General features: G+C 35.4%; 1 pseudogene; it reads right to left on the reverse strand.

Moving 5' to 3' along the window:
• Nucleotides 1-292: 292 nt before the first annotated feature.
• The window catches only part of LOC100717199 (heterogeneous nuclear ribonucleoprotein M-like), a 52,717-nt pseudogene continuing 33,264 nt past the window's right edge, over nt 293-19,745 (reverse strand).

Genomic DNA, 19,745 nt, shown 5'->3' on the forward strand with positions numbered 1-19,745 from the left:
TCTCCTCCTCCTCCTCCTTCTCCTTCTCCTCCTTCTTCTTTTTTTTTGAAAAACTAGTATTTATTATCAAAGTCATACTCAATGTCAACAAAATACCACAACTACCAAAAAAAAATTGTACACACTGTAATCTTCATGCAAAGAGTTGAATGGAAACTTAGTCATTAAAGTTAAGTAATTCAAATAACCCCAAAAAGCAACTGAATTTTTAAAACATCTTAACATATCCAGCCAACAAATTAAAATGTTTAACAAGAAAAAATACAAATTCAAAGATGTGGTATAGACGTTTTTAAAAAGGCATCTGTTTAAGCATCTCTCTGCCACTCAGCCGCATGCCATCCATCATCCAGCAGGTCTCTCAGGCCCCTCTGGCAACTCAGACTTAACCACCTCACACCCCTAGGACCTCCTGCTCTACATCTTGGTGTCAGAGTACAGCACATGGCTACATTCACTGAACTTGTCCATCTTCCATGTAAAATCAAATGAGAGATTTCTCACAAATATTTGGCTGGCCTTCCTGGCCACCCCAAGAGTATGGACTCCAGCTCAACCAAAGGAACCTCAGAAACTTCCTTCAAAGTTCCTATGCTCTGTCTTGATGTCACAGTCAAATTTAGCACCACCGTGGCCACCCATGACCAGGCCCATGCTCTAGATGCTGGCAACCAGGCCCAGGCCAATGGTGGGGACCCATCCACTCTAGGCTGCTGGCTTTGTGATCCATCATGAGACTCACAAGCTCCAGGCTGGCTTCCATGCCTGTAGGCAGCATGCACTCCAGAGTCAGGCCCCTGCGCTCTACACCAGAGGCCCTGTGCTCTGTACCAGAGTCCATGTGTACTCAGTCGTTTGGTCTCAAAATTGATAGGCATGGACATGCACTCAAGGCTGAAATCCACGCAGGCACTCATGCAGTCAACACCAAAGGGGATCCACTCCATGGCTGGGCCTATTCACTCAATGCTGGAGGCCATGTAGTGGAGGCCAATGGGCCCATGGGTTTGAGGCCTGAGCCCATGTGCTCCACAGATCCCCTAGGGTCCATTACAGGCCATGTGCTCAGTCTCAGAGCCTCCATGATTCATGCTGTGGCCCAAGCCTGCACTCATGCACTCCATGCTGGCACCTCAGATTCAGCCAGTGCCAGGGCGCGTCCTCTCAATCCCAGGGACACTGCCTCCTCCTCTGCCTCCTCCCTGCTTTGCAATGATCTCTCTTCCTTTAGTGCATTGCTTAGGATTTTCATTCCTCTGCCAAGGGGCTCTCCAAAGTTTCAAGATATACCCAACTCATTTCTGAGATCTCCCTTAAATTTTCCACCCATGCCACGCTCCATTTCATTTATCTACCCCATGTTCTTCCAGATCCAAACCTCCACTTTCTCCATGCTGACACCAAAGTGGCCCTCGATATTTCCTGTTGTATCTTGTGCCTTCCATTCCCATTCCTGCCGGCCCTAGGTTTCCCACTGCAATGCCTTTGTCCAGATGATTGGCATCAAGGGACTACCCTCCTGGTCCTAACCCTGTGCCAATAGCACTAGGTCCACAAAGAAGCTGCTGTGGACATTCAGGGAAATGATCTCTCTTTGTTAAGGCTCTCTTATCCATTTTGTTGTTTTTGTTTTGTATAATTTTTTAAAATTTTAAAATGAAAGAAGAAAAAAACAATGATGTAGTGGTATTTTTAGACAATGGAGTACTACTCAGCTATAAAGAAGGGCAAACTTGAGGTTTTTATAGGTAAACTGATGAAACTCGAGACCATATTCATAAATGAAATAAATCAGATTCGCATATGTACACATCACATTGTCTCCCTCATGTAAAAAACTGAATGAGTAAATAGGATCCAAAACATACAGCAGATACTGTGAAAGTGAAAGGAAGAAACTGTTCAATAAGAAGGAACTGGGATAAGGGAAAGTAGAACAGAGAAAAGGGGAAAAGATAGCAGCTGGCCATTAAACAGAGACATAGCTTGCACAACTTCAATGAGTTGTTTAAAAGTCACAGTGTTCAAAATTCCACGAATTTTCCAATCTTTATCCTCCAGAACATCTGCTGGCCACCACACCAGCCATACGAAATGCTGCTTTTAGTTTCTTCCAGATTTATAATCAAGATTTTCTACAAATACTGTGCTTCCAAGTCTTCCAGGCTATAATTTGAGATGTTAGGATTATTTAGGGTACTAGGTAGGATAATAATCATCCCTGGGCCACCCGAACCCCCCTGTAAAAGTTTGCTTCACCTCTGATGGCCCTCAACTGCTAGCCAAGCCTTAAACACAACAGCTTTATAAAGTTAACCCAGATCCAAACTACAGTGGTCAGTCTTTAATATCCATGTCTAAAATCTATACAAGAGTTGGTGCAGTCTTTCTCCAGCTTCTAGTTATATTCATGCTTTCTACTCTTCAGTGGATACCTTTCCTGTCAAATCAAAGACTCAGATCTTTTGCCACATCTGATCAGACCTCAATTGTTAGACATTTATATTTTGCCAACTCTGTAGATAACTGAATTCTTTGGGTTTCAAATTATGTTTCCCTGCTTACTAATAAGGTTGAACGTATTGTCCTTGATTTATTAACTATCAGTGCTTACAGTTTTATGAAGTATCTGTCAATATATTTTGCCTCATTTTCTGCAGGACTGTTCCTTTTGCATTTTTATTAGTTTTTATTTTTTTGTTTTTAATAGTCTGATTTCCAATTTTGTATAGTTGAAACAATTTCTCCTACTATTTAGACTATATTTAGCTTTTAAAAAGTATATTGTGGTGACCAGAATTCCATACTTTGCTATATTTTATTAACTTAGATTGTGTGCATTTTGTTTGAAAACTCCTGAAATTATACAAATATTTTCTTATATTGTCTTCTAAAATAGTTCTAATCTTAATTCTTTTACATTTACAATTAAAAATTTCGTGTAACTAATTTTAGAAACTGGTAATTTTTATTTGTTTCCTATACTTAATCCATTGGCATAATTCCACTTAATGAAGAGTGTGGGTTTCCTCCACTAACAATGCCTCTTTGATATCACTCCAGACGTCTCCATTCTTTACATATCCTTTATTAGATTCAACTTTCTGCCTGGCTGACCTTGCATATCCCTGAAACAACACCACACTGTCCTAATTAGCAGAAATTTCACAATCTATTTCTGTTAGTGTAATTTTTCTCAAGTTGTATTTCAGAATGTCTTGATGTTTTGTATCTTTTGCAGTTATATAAATTGTTAACTTATTATGTTAAATTTTATTGGAAAGGGAAACTTTAAAATACCTAGTCATAGATCAACTGGGGAAAATTAACATAGAATATTGAGTCACTCTTGAATATAATGTACGTCTTTTATTGAAATTTTTAAAACTATATTTTAATTAAGTCATGTAATTCTACACAATTTGGACAACTTTGTTAGATTTATTCCTTGTTAGTTTATGATTTTCTGATATTATAAAGGTTATATTTATAAAAAAGAATCATTTTAACTTTGTTTCTACTGTACTAGAAATGCTACCAAATTTTGTTCATTATTATCTGTGTTTACACCCTTGCTGAATTATTGCTCTTCGCAATTCAATCTTTTGAATTTTCATCCTTTCAGATATTTTATATGCTATTTGCAGTTAATGAAAGTTTCATTTCTTCTTTTCCAGTTCTTATACTTTATTTTTCTTGCCTCACAAGATAGATTCAGACAACACTGAATGAAAACTGCCATAAGAAGCCTCTTTTTCTTTTGCATATCTTTTTGTTTGTTTGTTTGTTTTGTTTTGTTTTTTGGTGCCAAGGATCAAACTCATGACCATGTACTTGCCAGGCAGGTGCTTAAGCCACTGAGCCAAATCCCCAGCCCCATCTTTTGCATATCTTAACAGGAAGGAATTTAATTACTATTAAATATCATGTTTGCACATGAGCAGATGTTAAATGGCATGTAAAAAGCTTTGAAGGGCTTATCTTAGTCTGATATGTTTTTTTCCCAATCTAAATATTGATATTTCAAGAAATTTTATATTTTTTGGAAAAATACAATTTGTTTGTTTTTATGTGTCCTTTTTACATTTGTATTCATTAGTGAATTTAGATGACGTGAATGATGTGAAATTTTCCTACTTTCCTTATTTCTGAGTTCTGTAGCTTCACAAGGTAAGGTAAATGGGAGAAGAAAATATTTGTATTTTTCTATGTTCTCAAATATTGAAATTATTCATTTCTTTAATATACAGAATAACACAGTGACAGAAGCCATGCCATGTTATTCACAATCCTCTGTTCTTTTTCTTCATGGAATGCAGCTAGTCTATATTTTCCTGTGTCTTCACAGTTTGGGAGGGGACTAAATTCTGGCTAATTAACTGTAGTCCACATATCAGAAAATTATTATGAGAGTAATGAGATGTTATATGTGAAAGTGCTTTGTCAAAATGATCTACTGATCTAAGTCCTTTTCTGGGTGGCAATAGAAGACATTTGATAAGTGTTTAATAAATATAAATTATTATTGTCATCTCATGCAATAATACTATTTTGATAACACTACTATACTTTCCAAAGAAACATAACTCTGAAACTGCATTGCAGGTTAAAAACAAATGTGTCCATAATACCGATGTTAAAGACAAATGAAAAAGAAACAAAAGAAATGTAATTATGGAAAATAAAGTCTTGGTGATTAAAATTTAGTCTAACCAACTACCATATACTTAGTCTAAATGTTTAATCTGGAATTAAGCAAAGATGATAGAAATGAGATTGTGGCAGGGTTCTTAGGACCTCAGAGCACTTGGTTGCATTCTCCTTCAGGTATCAGCATGGCCAAAAGCAACAAGAAGAGAACCTCAATGTTTAGCCTTCATATTCTTCTGCACAGCGCACACATCTACCTAAATGATGGAAGTTTGGAAGACTTCCAGATCTTAAGACTCAAAGATTCCCAGATCAGGAGATGCCACATCCTCTATCTCATTCAGAGCAATAAATGCTTGTGTTTGGGAAGAGTCTAGAATATTCTTGCAGTTGGGCATATTCACCTGAGGGGTGAACTCAACCCCAAAGACAGCCTTTGAAGATGGAATGGTTTGCAAAGGGGTAAAAGTAGTAATAGTCTTATATAGATCCCAGATATTGTTAGCACAAACATTCTCATCCTATTAGCTGGCAATATCTTTGCACAAATTGTAAAATGTAATCTGTAATAGATCACACTGTAGAAGAACTGGTTAAATAAGAAGGAGAAAGGATACAGGCCTCGTCTCTAACACATGGTCAACCAAACTGGTTTGGGGAGGATGATAATTATTAACGTGGTAATTACATGGAAACAACACATAAAGAGGCCAAATCAATACTAGAAAAGTATGTTTGTAATATTTTGGAATTAAGAATTAAAATTTGTTCTTACTACTTATAAGTGAATGTTCCTTAAATAATATATTTCTTTACCTCTAAAATAGGGTTTTGAGTAGGTTGGAGTATTCTAATGAGTCACAGGAACTCACAGTGAGATAAAAGGGGACATTTATGAACTAGGAGAGGCCAGAGACGTTAGGAGACAAAGAAGAATTATTCAATAGCTGAAATCACCTGAACAAAGATCCTGTGTGGCAGTATGTTGGCCATGTGGAATAACCAGCTTGTGAAAGTTTATAAACATAAAAATATATACTATGGTATACAGTTTTGGAAGCAGAAACATGGATATAACTAGTTGTTTTGTGTCAGTCAGCTATACAATCCCAATATACTCTGATTTGCAGGACCAGAATCAATATTCTTTTCAATGTGACCTCTTCCAAATGGCTTCTGATCTGATCACTCAGTGAAATGCTGATATTGATGTAATTCTAAAAATAAAAGCGCCTATTGTCCTAATCAATGATAAAAAGACAGCTTTCAGTCCAAATCAAAAACTCAGAGACTTTTACTGTTAAGATGTGTTTACTTCTTGATTATGAACAGACCTTTTTCAGTATTTTTGGAGTAGCGTTGAGCAAACTTCCATTTTAGAAATATATGTACAATATTGTGAAGAATTCATATCTGCGTTGAATATGACCACGAAGTAAGTTTCTAACAAAAATAAAATATTATATGAACATATAAAATTCATTGAAGAGGGTAATATGTAAGTAAACACAGGATACTACTATTCTGTCATTACAGTGCAAAAATCAATCACAATTTTTATTACTACATGTTGTTACACAACTATCTTCATCTTTTAATTCTCATGCAGAAATTAAGTAACAAAAGTTTAATATAACTATAACTATATACATATATTAATGGTTCGTAGTATAAAAATATGTAACTTGTGATGGCAAAGAAATAAAACAGGTTTTTATATGTGATTTAATATGTGATATCAGCTTTACATATACCATTTAAAATTACGATTTTTTGTAAGCTCCATGCTAGCCATAACAATATTGAAGATATAAAAAAGAAAATTAGAAAGGAATTAAAGTATGGCAAATAAATTAATGAACCACACAAAAAAACAAAAGAAGAAAAGAGACACAAAAGAACTGTACAACAGAAAAACATTAACAAAATGACAATATCAAGTCCTTTCCTAGAAATAATTACTTTGAAAATAAATGGACTAAACAAAAAACACAGAGCAGCTGAACAAATATACATATAAAAAAGATCTCACTGTATACTTCAAATTAGATGTAGAAACACATACAGTGAAAGAGCAGACAAATATCCGATTCAAATGACAACCAAAGAAACCATGACTGGTCATAATTGCATCAGATAAAGCAGGCTTTAAATTAAATACTGTCACAAGAGGCAGTGGAGGATATAATCAATGACAGAAGGATCAATTTCCTAGGAATTATAGTAATTATAAATATATACACATATTCCAAACCAGAGCACAAAATATATGAAGAAAATACTGACAAAACTGAAGAAAGAAATAAGTACAAATACAGTAAAACTAAATGCTGATACCTCTTTTTTCTTATTTTTATTAGTATATTTTTCCAATACATAATTATCACATTTATGTAGAGAATTTGTACAAACACCTAACACATGTCTATTCTTTTATTGTCCTTCTCTTCACTCCCTTCTTATTTGTCCAACATCAGATTCATTTGTTTATAAGAGTTTATGAAGCTTATTACCATATATAGAAACTGAAAACCAGACCAATAGGCCAAAGAAAATATAAACCATGTAAGACAGTTGTACTAAGTACAATTTTAGATATATTGTCCTTGCTCAAACTTTCTTCCTATTATCTTTCTCTCTTTTTATCTATTATATTTTATTTCTGTCTCTCTCTGTCTCTGCCTCACCACATATATATTGTAAAGCTTTTCATCTAAGTAAGACCATATGATATTTAAACTTGTGTGTCTGAGTTATTTCACTTAACATTATGCTTCTACGTGCGTCCATTTTCCTATGAATGACTCAAGAACGTTTCTTTATTGTACTGTAGCACTCCATTGTGTACCAATATCACAATTGCTTTATCTGCTCATCTGTTGATCAACATATAAGCTGTCTCCAAGGTTTAGCTATTATGAATGGCACTGCTTTAAACATGGGTGTGCATATGTCACTGTGCTATGATGTCTCTAACTCTTTGGGGATGATGTCTAGAAGGAGAATAACTGGATCAAATGGAATTTCTATTTATTCTATATTTATTTATTTAGTAATCTCCACACTGATTTCCATAGTGGTTACATCAGTCTTAAGTTCCAGCAGCAATAAAGAAGTGTTCCTTTCTCCCTACCACCTTGCCAATATGTGATTTGGATTTTTTCCTCCCCAAGGCCTCAACAACATGTGTTATTGTTTGATTTTTTGATAATGGTCATTACTTTGGAGTGAGGTGAAATCTCAGTCATGTTTTACTTTGCATTTCTCAAATGCCCAGCAATGTTGAACAAGTGCCATGAGCTGGCCACTGCTAGAGTGGGGACAGCCAGGCCTCAGTTTTTTCTTGTGAGTCAGGGCCATCTGTGGACTACGGGGGGCAGAGTACCAGGCCTCACCAAGAAGCAAGCCCTCTCTGTGAACCAGCACCAGGCACAGGCGCCACTGGCAGGGGGACACCCAGTCCCTAGCCCCTTCCAAACAAGAAGAGCCACACACACCCCCACTGCACCCCATACTCAAGCAGCCGATTGAGAGAAACACAGGCTGTGACAGTTATTGAGGTGAAATGCAATTTGTTGTTTGTGGTATTTGGTGTTTCACTGAGCTTGCAGGTGTAGGGCCAGAGGTTTGATCATGTATTCAGAGGAAGGTGGTACACAGTGTGGCATCCAGAGGGGATCATCTTCTGAGGGTCCACTGTTAATTCCCTATTATCTTATTTTGAAGTCCTGTATCATTTTCATTGGTTTGTTGAGTTGGGTTTTGTTCTGTTTTGTTTTGTTTTGTTTTGTTATATCCGAAGGCAATGTGCTAATCCTTCTCAAACTCTTCCAAGAAATGGAAGTGGAAGGAATTTCCCAAAAACTACTTTGATATCAAAGCAAAAAAATGACATTAACTGAGAAAAAATTCAATAAGGAAGAAACTATAAGCCAACGTCCATTATAAATGTACAGTAAAAGCAAAAATTCTCAAAAAACACTGACAAACCAAACTGGAATTCATTTCTGGTGTTCAAAGACAATTGGACCTGTGAAAATCAGGAATGCCACACATCACATTAACAGAAAAAGATAAAAATCACATGATCAAAATTCAACACTCTTTCACGATAGACATAAACTAGGCGTAGAGGGAGATTATCTTCTACTGGAACTGGCCTAGCACATCATTTCTCATAAATTCTATAATTTTTTGTCCTTACTGTATAAATGAAGTCACAGGAAAGATACATTTCACAGGTAAGCTGTGGTAAGCTGATTAATGTATATTTAAAAGAAAGAACCCAGAATGAATTAGTTTACTGATACCTAATTCTTTGTTTTCTTAGAATTAAGTCAGCAAAGATATGAAACCTAGTAAGACACTTATATTTCAGCTTTCGTAACCCTTGTTTATTCGCTAATCTCTAATGAACTTTGGCGCTCATGTTTTTTGAAGCCCACATGTTTGTATACCAACCACCTATACAGAAAAGATACCCCCAATGATAAAAAATATGATTATAGAGATGTTGGAGATATGGACAAAACAGACTCATTAAGTGTATATGTATAGTGGCCGGGGATTTAGCTCAGTGACATAAGCGCCTGCCTTGCAAGCATGTGGTCACGAGTTCAAGCCCCAGTGCAGATCTAAAAAAAAAAAAAAAAAAAAAGTATATATGTATATGTAGAGAGTGCTTCTCTGTACCATGACCAACTAACTGATTTGCTTCAGAATTGGGTGGTTTCAACTCCTAATCTTGAGAGGGAGTGCCTAAATTTTACAGAAGTGCTAGAGGAAAGGATATGCTTTTCTTTACTTATCACAGGTTCAATTATAAGATAAACCTTAAAGTATATACTGAGCAATACAAAAGACTCAGTATAAAATAAAAGATAGTTTTAAGAGTTCAAATGGTGAAGGAACACAATCCTAATATGAACTAAGTCACAAGGCAGGTTCTAAATTGAATATAAATGTCAGGAATGGAGAAGTATAAAGATTTTATCTTTTTTAATATTTACTAGAATTTAAATATCCCTTTTTGAATGAATGGATTCTGTATTCCCTATTAAAGACACTTATGTAAATTTACCTGGCCATGATTGAAAGGCATTTTATGATTTTTAAATTGTTGAATTCAAAAGGATATAAATTTTATCACTGAAAAAATTTCCATAGCTAAACATATTTAATTGCACAGATGATTGTGGCAAGCTCTAGATGGTCATATTCATCACTTTTAGGCCATCATCTTACTATATATTCAGATATATTTAATTTCTTAAAGGAGATAATAAGATTTTTTTTAAGTTTTCAAAGGAATTCACAAACTGCAGGGGAAGAGAACAAGAAATCGCCAAAAAGCAAGCCCTCCCTGTGAGTGGGTGCCATGTGCGGGATGCTGTGGGTAGAACCAGACATCAACCTTTTCCCATGAGTTGGTGCCACCTGCAGGCTGTGGGGGGAAAGAAGTCAACAAGCATCAAGCACTCCCTGCTACTTGGTGCCCTTCACTGGTGGTAGTCTGATCATCTACTAAGGCTAATAACATGCAATGTAGCATCTATGGGGGATCTCCTGAAAGTGGTAGCCATTGTTAGGGCCCTATTATCTCATTTTGAAGTCCTGTATCATTTTCATTGTTTTGTTAGGCTGGGTTTTATTCTGTTTTGTCTTGTTTGATTTTATTATATCCAACACATGAGCAGCTCTTTCAAAGATAGCAAGATATATTATGGTAGCCATTTTGGATTTATTATTGTCTAGTTTTGAAGTCCTTTATTTTATTCATTGTTTTGTTTTCATTAGTTCTATTCTGTTCTGTTTTGTGTGATTTTTACTATGTAGGTATGGACAGATATTTATCAGACAACAAGAAGCACTATGGTAATCATTATTGATTTTTTTATTATCTTGTTTTGAAATTCTGTATCACACTGTTTTGTTTTGATTGGCATTATTCTGCTTTATTTTGCAAAGTTTTATTCTCTTTAGAATAAAAATTAAAGTAATAAATTATTCAGAGCTAGAAATGTTTCTTAAACTCTGGAAATAAATGATTAACAAACAGCCTGAGTGATCATTCTTGATGCAGTTTAGAAAGAAGCAGTTCAGCTTGAAAATCACTTGGTTATGTGATTCAGAGAGTGCATGAATTATACAGTTTAGAAAAAGTCTTTCAATTTTTTTACGCTTGCCCACATATCTGTGTTAAGTTACATGACTGCTTCAGTGTATACCTTTTGAAAAAGATGTATGATTTTGCTATAATTCTTCTGCTATTAGGAAAATCAGTCTAACTTGACTTTGAATATTGTCAACTACTTTACTTTAATCCCCCTTGACTGATTTAATTTCTTATTTATCTTTTGAAATTCTCTATATCATGTTATCATTTTGGTATATAAAGATTTTAAGGGCAGTGTGTGTTCTAAATAAAAAAATAAAAACATTGAATTGTAATTCATTATTTTAAAATAATTTTAATCATGTAGAAAAAGATACAACTTTTGTAACTTATTTGATAAATGTTTTAAAGATTTGAAATTTCTTTCTTTCACATCTTTCTTTTCTTTTTTCTTTTGTATAAGAAATGTTTTAGTTGTGGAAATCCACTGTATTTTTTCCACTTAATTCTATTAATTGTACAGTGAGCAGCTCCTGTAAACAGACTTGCAATTTGACAAGTTAATGGAAATTGGAGTCTCTAACTAAATACAGACTAGAGAAGTGATGCGGAATTTGTAGGTGATGAGAAGGAGTTCAGCAATGGTAGAATCATGCATGAGATCAAGAAGGCAAGCGAGAAAAAAAGGAAGGGAGGGAAGGAAAAGAACAGAGGAAAAATGTCTCTGTGCTGACGCATTGAACTCGCCCACTAACTCATCCCCCAACCTTGGAGGACAGACATATTTCACAAGTGAGATTTCCAGTGCTAATCTGAAAAATGGAGCTCCTTTAGGGAAGAACACCACACTATGTCATTTACATCATTCTCTGGGGTAAAATGTAGAGGATAATGTAACACACCCCATAGCTAGATGATACACAGGCTTCAGTTACAAGTGCATTGTTTGGCTGTCCTCATTAGGAACATAAAATGTCCTCGCAAGTTTAAGATAAAGTGATAGAGCCCTGATCATTTGACCCAAACAAAAGCATCCTAAGTGCTCCAGCTGTCTTCCTTTCTCATAGGCCCATGACTCCTTGAGAAGCCCAGCTGGAAGTTGAGTTTTACTTGAGTTTTCTAAACTACACTAGTTTCTTCCATATACTCACTAATGTGATCATCTTGTTTTTATTGAAGCACTGTGTGATAAAAGTTGCACGGAACCCACAAATGGTAACTAGGTAGAGAGAATTTCTGTCAAGAGAAGTATCACCCTGAGACAGGCCCAGAAAGGCAATAAATAGCTCTGTTGGATTTGATTGCCTGATGATAATATTTCATTTAAGTTTCTACTGCCAAGAAGAAATAGATCAATCCAAGAAATTTTTGCAGTTTTTTGTTCCTGTATGTGAAAATGCAAATGAAAAAACAGGCATTACAGTCCTCTAATGAAGCTTTAAATTTCATTTTTACTGAGATGGCCACATACTTGTAAAGATGACAGTGAGTTTATTTCTCAGAATAATATTGCAAACAATTATTTCCTTCACTAGTAATATTTTATGTTCCACCCATTCTGTGACCTAACCCAGAACACATCTTCTCCAGGCAAACCATTTGTGTTATGTAATCATTCAAACAGTTATAAATGATTAAGACAAAACTCCCACTAAAAAATGAGAATGTTAACTAGGGAAACATGATGATTTAAGTTTGCTTCAAATATTATTTTTCTAGATTCACTATAAGCATATAAGATTTCAAGAAAAGTATTCTATTTTTAAAGCTTTTAAGCAGAGTAACACATTCATTATCAGATATATATATATATATATATATATATATATCACTTATCTGAATAACGTACTCATTATCATGAGTTACACTAATAGAGTTAAGTAAACTGTAAGATTCAAGGAAAATAAACAATTTAGTTTGTGTGATAGTGACCATTGCTTCAAACATTTCTAGTATAATAATTGTTCAGAATTTCTTGTATTCCAGGCTTATATTGAAAATACTTATTATAAATATAAAAATGCATTCAAACATACAATAAAATGCATATAGAACAAACACACATCATCATAAGTATAAAACTGAAAAACATAAAGGTTTAAAAACAAACCTCCAACAAGTGATGCCCTATTTCACCTATAACTTTTGATTTTTAAAATTCACAGACCAAATACAGACTTCAGAGAAAGATTTTCATTTGTGCAGTAAAGCAGAGGAAGGAGGCTGGAGAATTCTTCAAAAATGAGTCAGATAATTAGATTGTGCATCTTCTGTGATTTTTCCAGATTTTGATTAAAAAAAACTGAAAAGCAAATGCTAGTTATTTGGCCTCTCTTTTTTTGGTCTGGTGCCACTGTGACACAAAAATAATAAATCAATTTCAATTATTTCTATAAACTACGTTCTTTACTGGATCGTGACACTGCTTAGGAAGAGCTAAAGGTTTCTGTTTCTCCAAATCTCCACTCTAGTCCTACAATCTATGGTTTTGCAAACCCTCCTGTGGTGTCATCGGCTGTGCTGAGAAAGGGCTTACAGAGTTCAATAAGGCAGTGAGAACAGGGCTGGAGGAGGAGCTTGTGGAGTTTACACAATGTCAGTGCATCCTTTCCCTGGGAAGAGAATCACTGGCAAAGTAGACATCCTCCTCTTCATCAGAAAAATCTCTACTCTCTCCCTGGAAAGTATACAAAAGAGGAAAAGAAGAGTCTAACAGGCAACCATGAAGAAGGCATGTTAGGAGACTCATCTGAGGGATCTCAGCCCGCATGTTGAATCAGTACTGCTAACTGCCCTCCTGTGTCTGTCTGAACTAATACTTAGAAAATCTTTTTCTTTCTTATTGCTTGGTGATATCTGAAAGCCTACGGCATACGCTCTGCTATTTTGTAACCAGTAAAAAGCAAAATTGAGTGGATTGTTCCAAAGCTATTCATCCCAAGAAGACAAATAATCTGAACAATTCAAGTAGAAAATTCCATTACCATTGTCCTTTTTTTTCTTATTAACAGTTTATTTTGGCAGCATCATGCAAACATTTATTATTCCAGAATAAGAATATGGCAACATATAACTCTACTGATTTATATTTTTACTATAAAGACTAAAATTTGATAGAAAATTTGTTTTCTCATGTTGACAGATTTTTTGAGTTATTTTCACGACTGATATACCCTTACATCTTGTGTTCTTTTAATTTTCAGACCAAACAAATTCAGTAACCTCAAAGTTGAGTCAAATAAGATAAGCCATAGAGTGCTGATGAAGTCACAAACCTGTGAAAGATTTGCTTTGGTCCTCACACTTATATTTATCACTCTAAAATGTTTCTACTCATACAATTCTTAAAAAACAATTTTAATAAAATTTTGCTAGATGATCATTGTGTGCTACTAATTGCAGAGTTTGATAAGAATTTAGCATTGAGATCTATATGTTGTTGCTAAGTATTGGATACTTTGATTATAATCAATTCCTTTCCATAAAAATGAAGCTGAATCGTAGTTTTATTCATCAATGTGACATTGCCATAAAAAGAAAATACCTGATTCACTATGTACAGCACCATTCAGGGGTCAAGAGAAAAAAGATTTTCTCTGCCCTATGTATCTGCCTTACTCTCTCTTCTCTGAAATAACCTTCAGTGTTCCAAATATAGTACAGCACAGACAGATGGTTCTAGGCCACAGTTTATACCAGGGCAAGAATTATAATACCTATAAAATTAAAAAACACTACAAAAATATGTTTTATATTACTCATTTTATCCTCTTTTCCTTTCTTAGACACATGCCTCACCCAGTCAAAATATAGTCTTTCTAAATGGAAGGTGATACTCTTCGCCTTAAAACTTTCCAATGGCAACCTCAGAGACATACACAATTCCATTGCAGGGCACATGTTACATGGCTATTACATGGCTGTCACTTCGTATCTTTCGGTTTATAATATAGAAAACTGAATTAGTGTAGTGTTTGAATACTCTATGGCAAATCATGCATATTGTTATCCATAGTATTTCCTCCTCTTGAAGTCAAATTAACCTTGAACTTACTGACTCACATTTAAGCTTTAGTTAATGATCTTCTCCTCCAGATTGCTGCCCATGAATCCTCACACTTAACACTTAGTTAATGAGTCTCTACTCCCAACTGCTACCTAGGAATCCTGAACTTGCCAAATTGAACCACTGGTCCATCTAGTTGATCCCATAGCACCCTCTACTGTCTTGCATTACAGAATGTATCAAGATGAGGCGTCTTAGTCTTTGCTTCCTGGGGAGCTGGCAGTGTGAACTCCTGAGACCAAGGACAAATATGTCCAGCAACATATTATTCATGACTCTGTTGCTCTTCCTCCTCTGCTTCTACCTTCCCTGGTGGAAAAGGGTAAAGAAAATGAGTCAGTGAAAAGTAGAGCGAAAGAAAACAGACATCTCTAGGTAGAGAGGGATAGTCACATTAGGGGAAACATAAGGCAAGCCCCGTTACCTGAGTGTGTCTGTACTTCTTACAATCTCAAAGAAGAGAATAAACACTACAGCTTCCTGGTGAGTGAATAATATCCTTTTTGCTTCCTTAGAATGCCCTGTTTCCTCCTATCAATAATTTTTCTCATCTAGAAAGCCTGTTCCAGTTTTCTGTGCCCATTTTATATCTAACTTTTAAGCTTATATAAAATCCCTTTGTCTCTAGGAAGCCTTCTCCCATTACTAGAGGATATGTTATTTTTATCATGTCTGAAACCCTAGAATACCAACTCATTCTCGCCATTCATAAATACTTTAGGAGTTTCTTTCCTTCATGTTATTGAATCTCACATAATATTGTCCATTTAAGCATAGTGATAGTTTTGTTGTGGTTATACTACTGATGCCCATGGGGTGGTGTGAACAATGAATGGAACTGCTGATTAATTGACTATTTTTTTCACATTTCCTTTAAGTTAAAATATTTATGGAGCAAGGAAGAACAAGTAGAAGAGATAAACATGCCTATATGTTCTTATTTTTTAATAAGTGTTTCAAGTGTCTGAGAAAAGATACAGGAGTTCTAAGGTCACAAGAAACTTCCCCTAACATAATGTAAAGACATATTCTGTGCAAATTTGCTATAAACTCTTCATATAACATTGAATAGATGTATTTTCTCTACAGATTTTATTTTCCTATCTATAAAATGAACCATCATATGATAAAGTTACCTTCTGCAAGTACAACTGTTTGATATGTGTAAACTCATAATTACTTGATTGAACTGGAATTAAAAAGACTAGTAAGTGGTTAAATTGTGACCCTAACAGCCACTGGATACACATAGCAGATCTGAGTCATAGTACACAATCTAAATGTACAAAAAAATGTTTATTTTCTATAATTGTACAGGACTGAAAAAAATTATGCCTCTATCTTCAGACAGAACTTAGTCAATTCAGGATTTTTTCACTTCTCTATTCCTAAATTATGGGATTTACAAAGTGTCAAAGCAGTGACAGCTGGTGCCCAATGTTCAGTGACATCATTCAGGTGGTGTTTAACGCACCCCTGGCTGTCTGCCTTGCTCCTGAAAGCTCAGATTCCTCCAGAAGTCGGCATGGAAACCGTTCTGCTCTCACCACAACAAACTGGCTATCAAGAAACCATGAATCTGTTAAAATGCATCTGTGTAAGCATGTAATAATTCTCCGGTGGGTCTAGGTTTCCATTTCTTCCCTGGAACCTTCACCCCAAAGGGCCTCATCTCCAACTCTATCAACATCGTGGTCTTTCTCGTGGTCCTAGGTGTCAGCTGTCCTCCTGTCAAACGTGTGCAGTCTTCACACTCCTGTCTGAGACCAGTGCCCTGACTTTTACACAGAGCTTTGTCATTCCTGGCTGCACAAGAATATAACATTCGTTTTTATACCAATGTTTTTCTGCATCATTTATGTTCTTTTCTTTAATTGATCTTCCCCATCAGCATACAAAGAATCTATAACACCTTCCATTTACACATACACGCAAATTTCCCCTGATTCCATCTAACCCATGTAGGAACCACCTCTTTTGCATGATTTCCTTCATGGGTGTAACTCAAAAGGTTTATCTTCATTCACTTCCTCCGCTTTTCTTCTACAGTTTCCTCTTTAGCCCTGCTAATCAGGATGTTTCCATCACATCTGTTTGAAGAAGTTCTGGTTGAAGTCACCAGTGATTTTCATTCCAGCAAATCCAATGACCAAATTTCAGTACCCATCTAGTTAGATTCGTTAACAATGTTTAACTTGCTGAAATACTTGCATCATTATTGTTCAGGGTATCTTAGCCCCTTTGTTTTTTTCTTGCATAGACTGCTATTTCACATGTTTATTTAAGAATAAAATCACAAAAATAAATATATAGAAAATTATACTGATGCAAACATCGGATCAACCAGGTAAAGAAACAGAATTTTACAGCCACATTTCAGCTCCACAGTATACTCCCACCAGACAAAAACCCACCCTTGCATTGTCTAAGAGTAAGCACTATCTTGGTATTTTTCTTATACCTTTACTTTGATGCCATCATCCCACTGTGACTCTAGGAACTACCTTGTTTAGGCTGAGACATTTTATTCTTGCTATATCTTTTACTCTCTAACTGCTTATCTGGCTTTTTCTAATCTTACAATTTTCTATTGATGAGACCTGACCTATTCTTCCTACTCTGATTTTCTGTGTCTCCTAATGGCACTGTCATTGACCTAGTTACTAAGGGAAATTTTTTTAAAAAAAACCCTTCTCATTTCCCATATTTTCTTCTATAATCCACATAGACCATCAAGTTTGTTTTCCCTTTCTTTCAAACAGATCCTGAATCTTTCACTTTCTTTTTCTCATCTAAGCCACTGTCATCTCTCACTTAAATGAATGCAGTGTGTTACTAAAAGGTTTTCTAACATGGAACTATTCTTTTAGTTTGACTGCTACAATCTGCACTCAAATAATATTTTAAGGTGTATGTTTGCTTGTTTGTTCCACATTTTAAACTAACCAAACACACACACACACACACACACACACACAACTTTCTTACGTAAAGTACAACTGCCAAAATATGAAACTGTCATAGAGTGTCTAGCACTATATAGTGTAGGCTGGCCTTGAACTTGTGGAAATTCTATTGTCTCAGCCTCCCAAATACTGGGATGACAGGCACATGTCACTATGCTGAGTTTAAAGTTAATTTTTAAATACAAAATTTAACAGAGGATTGTAATTTCAAAAAGGCCTCCTATATTATTGGCTTGATCCTTTCATAAAAAATATTAAAGGAAAGCACATACTATAAGTTTCTTTCACTTTGGATCTTATAATTAATAAATAGAAATTTTGCCTATAAAATTTATTGTATTGTTCATCAGAAATTTCTTCAGAAAAAATGGATTATTTTTTAAGTATGCCTCAACTTCAGTACATTTCTAGTCATAGATCTGGATTACTCAGACTGTAGAATAAATATACTATTTATTTGAAAGTTTCCTATATAACCTTTTCTTTGGATTCTACTTCACTGCTAAGTTTTTGGTGTGATTTTAAGGTGCTATTGCCAGGATCTAAGCTCTTTACATAAAGTAAAAATAGAGTCAGTCAAGCTGGAAGCTGGAAGAAGTGACTTGCCCTTAAGCCATTGCTTTTATGCCTGTGGTACACATTTTCCATTTCCCCAGAGGTTGGCAGGACCATGCACAGTGCTTCTCCTGAGTCTCATAAATGCCTCATGGGAATACAGTTGGTTGGTTTAGTGCAACAAGAATACACTCCTGAAAGACACTTATTTACTGTTTTCTATCTGATCGTGGTTGGTCACTTTAGTCTCTGGTGTGCAGAACCAGTTCAAATATTTGATATTAATGAACATAGGGCTTCTGATATTTTTAAGGTTTTTTTTTTAAGAGAATAAAACCAAGAAAAACAAAACAGAACAAAATGATTCAAAACAAACCAGTGTGACACAGTATTTCAAAACAATAAGAAATCAACAATAGTTACCATAATGTCTCTTGTTGTCTTCAAAATAGCTGCAGATACCTTCAGACACAGTAAAAATCAAACAACACAGAACAGACTAGAACCAATAAAAACAAAACAATGAATGCAATTAAAAAACTTCAAAACAGGATGAAAGTAAATCCAAAATGACTGCCATAATATATCTTGTTATCTTTGAAATAGCTGCGCATGTCATCATACAATAAAATGAAACAAAGAAAATAAAACAAAACAAAACCCAGCCCAACAAAACAATGATTTTTAATAATACAGGACTTCCAAACAAGACAATAGGGAGTCAACAATGGCCACCACCCTCTGAAGGAGTCCCTCATAGATGCTGCATTGCATATTGCTATCCTCTGAATAGATGATCACACCACAGGCTTTAGACCTGCAAAGTCAGTGAAACACTAGACACTACCAGCATTCAGTTGCCGTCACAGCAGCCTGTGTTTCTCCAGATCAGTCTGCCACCTACAGTGGGGTGGGGTGTTGGGGTTGAGTCTTCTTGTTTCCCAGCCAGGAAGGGGTGGCATCTGCTTCCTCTTGTTCTCTTCCCCCAGGGTCCACAAATGTGCTGACTCACGGGACAAGACTGGTGTGGTGGCTGTTTCCCTAGCAGCCCGAGCATGGCCTTGATTTGCCCTTTTAATATTGTAATTAAAACACTAATGCTGTCTAACTTCGCAGTGCTGCAGCTTGAGAATCCAATCAAGGGAAATACATAGCTCCTTTAGATTCACGATGGAAAGCTCAGAGAAAAAAGCAGCTGCAATTTTTTCTATCTTTTAGGAAATTCTAATTGACTCCCAAATTATAGGTCAGTTCACTTTTTTGTGAGGCATTATTCACTCCTTTAGTAGAGTTATATTCACCTATGTATTCTCAGAGAGCACGGTAGTTTTCTCTGATTAATTCAAAGGACAACTGGCTAGAAGGAAATGCTCACAGTTTCTCTCTTTCTTGG

This window comes from Cavia porcellus, unplaced genomic scaffold, assembly GCF_034190915.1.
Source record: "Cavia porcellus strain 051 isolate PalLab524CR breed Dunkin Hartley unplaced genomic scaffold, mCavPor4.1 scaffold_1, whole genome shotgun sequence".
NCBI classification, from domain to species: domain Eukaryota; kingdom Metazoa; phylum Chordata; class Mammalia; order Rodentia; family Caviidae; genus Cavia; species Cavia porcellus.